Below are 4296 nucleotides of genomic sequence, written 5' to 3'. Positions count from 1 at the left end.
GGGGGGAAACAACTGAAAATGTTCATAGCATTGGGTTGAGCTGCCCAGCATTTCTGTGTAATTAAAAGGAAATGTCTGGGTGCCTGAGTGAGTTGATGGCACCATGTCTGTGCTGAGCTCCTGGAGGGATGTGGCTTTGTTAACACAACGGTGGTCTCTCTGTGAGTGCAGTGGGAAGGACTGGGGGAGAACCTCTCCCCTCCACCCTGTATTGCTTCAGGGCAGGAACTGGAGTCTCCCTCTGTTTACCCAGCAGAGCGGCATGACCACAAGGCCGAATCCTGCTTGGGCCTTTCCCATCTGGTCGATTGTGACTGGTAGGCAGGGGAGCAAACCCCCAGTGTGTGCTTCCACAATGATACTCTGGTCCAGTTTACAGGGACTCGCATCCAGCCAAGCATCCCACGGCTTCAGAGAGGGCTATCTACCTCTTCCTCAATGGCACCTAAGTGCCCTTGCAAATCTGGTCCTTTCATTCCCCACTCCCTTTCCCGATAAGGAAAAAGGCTTGGAAAGGAGCCGTTTGTTCACTCCAGGAGCCGTTTGTTCACTCCCCTCAAGTTCTCAAACATGATCACCTTCAGACTGCTCTGAATTAAACTATGGCACAAACTTAGAGCTAAGTCCTGCAGCACAAAAGCCCTGGGCCAAACTCCAGCTCTCCGACTGCATCCCTGCTGATATCTCACTGTAGTTTTGGCCCTACCTTGGCAAGACCATAGAGGGGGGCCCCTTCCTTCACCAACTGCTGGCTCTCTACTCCTTTTTTCCAGATGTTTTCCCTCTCCCACTGTTTGCCCACTTCCCACTCCTGTCCTGTACCATGGTCTCCCTCCCAGTAATCTCTCCCCTCCTGCTGTTTTCGCTTTCCCCACTCCTCTCTTGTTCTCCCTTTGCCACTCAGTCTCGTTCTGCCGCGGTTCACATCCTCCCCTCTGTCCTCTCTCCTGCTTCCCTGCTCCCCTCCCCTGCCCTTGTGCGCTGTGATATATATTTTTGTAGGATTTCTCTTCTCCTTGTGGTGAAATATTCAATTCTCGTGGGATGTTAGTTTCAACATTTTTAAATAAACCTTTGCAAAATACTGAAAGCAGAGCTCTTGCTACTGTGGAAGAGACCGTAATGTCAAAGTGGGATGAGAAGGACTTCAGATCCCAGTGGGACAGAGGCTCAGACATCTGTCACCCCACAGTCTCTTCTAGGGGGGTAGACAGGGCAATTTGGCCCTGCATCCATCTCACCTTGGTCTCCTTGCTGTCCAAAAAGGCCCTCTGACCCTCCTCATGCGTTACCACAGGAGGTGGTCCCTTATGGCAGAGGCCTTGCACACTCACTCCTCCACCCAGAGTGGCTGTTCTGCCTCTGGAGCTGCTGCCTCCCAGCCACGCTTTGGGGCTGCTTGTCACATGCCAGTTCGTGCAGGGAGCCGGGGTGGCCAGGAGAGGTGAGAGAAGCTGAAGGAAAGGGAGGGAGACTGAGAGATGCAGGCACAGAAGCCTCCCTCACTCTGTTCCCCGCGGCTGCCTCCGCAATTTCTATTTACAGCCCTGCTGCCTCCCCTCCTGGCCACAGTGCCGCTGCCGTTGCTGGTTTCCAGGGCTGCTCTGTAATTAAGCATCCTTGTCTCCTGCAACTCCCCCACTTCGCATGCCCTAGCAGCAATCGGTGCTGGAGTGGGCACGGAGGGGGTGCTGGAGACCAGCACCAGGCACAGTAGCCACTCCGAAGAGCCACTCCCCAGCAACGGTGGGAGGATTGCTGGGTGCTGGGGATGGTCCTCGGCCCCTGCTCCCTCTGCCCGCTCGCTGCCTGAGTCCTTTGGGCTCTGAAGGTCTCCCTGATCCGTTGCTTTACTGTTGGAGGAAGGAGCAGGCTCCCCAGAACAGACCTGACCTCGAACTGCGTCCTGGAGTCTCTGCCCACTGGAACGATCCAGGACCACCTCCCACTACAGGGCCAGATCCCTGCACATGGCACCCTGTGTCCTGGACGGGATCTCTGTGGGCTGAGGGGGCCCCAGGCCCGACGGAGAGCAGACACACACCTGCCATGGCTGTCCCAGGGCATGCACGTGTGAGAGGCTGAACAGCGCCTCTTCTGCCCCTGTGCTGAGCCGTGGGAGGACAGAGTCCCTCACCCCTGTTGCTTTAGGTGGCTGGTCACCTGCCCCCCCAGCTGATCCTCTCCAGTCAACTGCATACAGCAACTCTGGGGCTGGGCAGGCTGCAGAGACTTGATTGAGGAGGCGATAGATTCTCACTGTGCTGAAATTACAGACTCCCGTACTCATCGGTGCAGTGAAATGTCTTGCACAAACTTCATCTGCTTCCAGCCAGAGCTTCGGCCCTTCCCGCTGACTTCTCTGTCATCAGATGCTTTTTCTCCAGTGCCCTCTCATCACAGGCTGAGGCTGCAGGCATTCAGTCAAACATTCCCTTTCCTCACCAGGACTTGTTCTCTGCCTCAGAAGAGAAGCTCCATGAGCTGCCCCTTTTTTCTTCCGGCTTCCTGAAATACTGACTAGGTCTAGTCCCCTCCCATCACCACTCCCCATTACATCACTGTTGCCTACCTGCCCATGTTGACTTCCCACCCTTCCAGTCTGCTCCCAGTCCTGCTTCCTTCCCCAGCATCTCCCATTCCTTCCAGGTCTCCAGCCTTGCCTCCTTCCCTGGCATCTCCCCAGCATCCTGTTGTCTGACAGGGAGCTAGAATGGGGAGCTGCACGCTGAACAAGGACAGCAGAGATAGGAGGAATGTATGTGATCATTGGAATCAAAGAAGGACACATAAAAACTGTGAGACCACATCAAGACACATGAAAATAATTTAAATCAAAGGACACATAAAAGCTGTACAACCACATCAAGACACATGAAAATCACACCAACAAATGGTCAAAAACAAGCATGAGGTATTGCTGACCACTGTGATTTCCTGGGAAAGAGTACTTCAGGAAAACATTATGAAAACATCTCCCAAAGCTGGGATTCCCTCCAGGTGAGTGCCTTCTATAACCTGCAATAAATTATCCCGTTATGAAAAAAAAAAACAAAACCTCAGGTAACTGTCAGCTGGAAGTGCCTGTCAATGTAGGGATTTGGCAGCAAGCTAGAGCGCTTGCTTGCCTCCCCCCTGCTTAAGGAGCTTCTCCAGAGTTGGGGCTGGAAGTTAGGACTCCATCTCTGCCCTCCTTCCTGGGCCTATCCTCTTGATTATCGCCACTTTGTGTGCCTTTGCAGCACGCCCTGTGAGATCCAGCCTGACACTGTGGGCACGAGGAGCTGCGGGCATCACCGTGCTTCTCAGGGCTGTGGTGTGCACGGGTCATGGCAGCACAGACAAGCTCACTCAAGCGTAAGCCTCGGTGCAGAGGGGACAGACAGTCAGAGGTATCTCTGCACCCTGCCAAAGGGATGTGACTGCGTAGATGGCCATTTAATTAGGAGCAACAGACAACTTCAAACTGTGATGACGAACCGCCCTGAAATGAGCAAACACTCATTTCAGCGTCATGTAAAGGAGTTGAGTAGTTCCCTTGGTTCATTCCTGCTTTGATCCTCAGAGGCAGAATTGAATCTTTATTGAGGGCTGCTGTGTCTCCGAATGCACATTGCACTCAGTGAATAATAGACCATTCAGTGACGCATTCCACATTGATCTGAAGCCCAGCTTTCCCTGGGAGTGACCAGAATACAAGCAAAACCATCTTCAACTTCAGATCAATCCCCACAAGGGATATGGCAGGGAAACAAATGCCAGTCTCTACTCCAGGGACCTGTCCCGCATCTCTGTGGCTTCTACTTAGAGCTCCAGTGGCAGGAGAGTAGATGCTGTAGGGCAGCCAGGCTAGTTTGAAGCCCAGACTTTGTCGACGGCTGGACATACTGAGAGGGTTCAAAAACAAACAAGCAAACAAGCCTGGGGTGACTCATCTTCTGAATGTCAGAGGAACATAGTGTGATGTCCACAGTACACATGGTCAAATCCACATTACAGCCTGGTCTGGCTGAAGAGTTGGTCAGTTTTGCAGCTAGTTTGCCTAAGGAAGGAGGCTTGGACAGGTATCATGATTCCCTCCAGTTCCATTTGAGCCTTGGTAAAGTAAGCCAGAAAGTAGGAGCTTTTTGAACCCTTCCTAAATTAAGGGGCCATCAGTGGTGGGTGTCCTCTGCTAGTGTCAGGAATCAATCTAGATTCCAGGCTAGTGCACTCTGAATGCACACAGCTTTGGTTGAATTGTTCATTAACCAAAACAGGAGTGCAATTGTTAAACACACCTACAGCAGAGGCTTG

The sequence above is a fragment of the Athene cunicularia genome, assembly GCF_003259725.1.
Source record: "Athene cunicularia isolate RWA chromosome 1 unlocalized genomic scaffold, athCun1 chr1_part1, whole genome shotgun sequence".
In the NCBI taxonomy this organism is placed as follows: Eukaryota; Metazoa; Chordata; class Aves; order Strigiformes; family Strigidae; genus Athene; species Athene cunicularia.
This window is presented reverse-complemented; position numbering follows the sequence as displayed.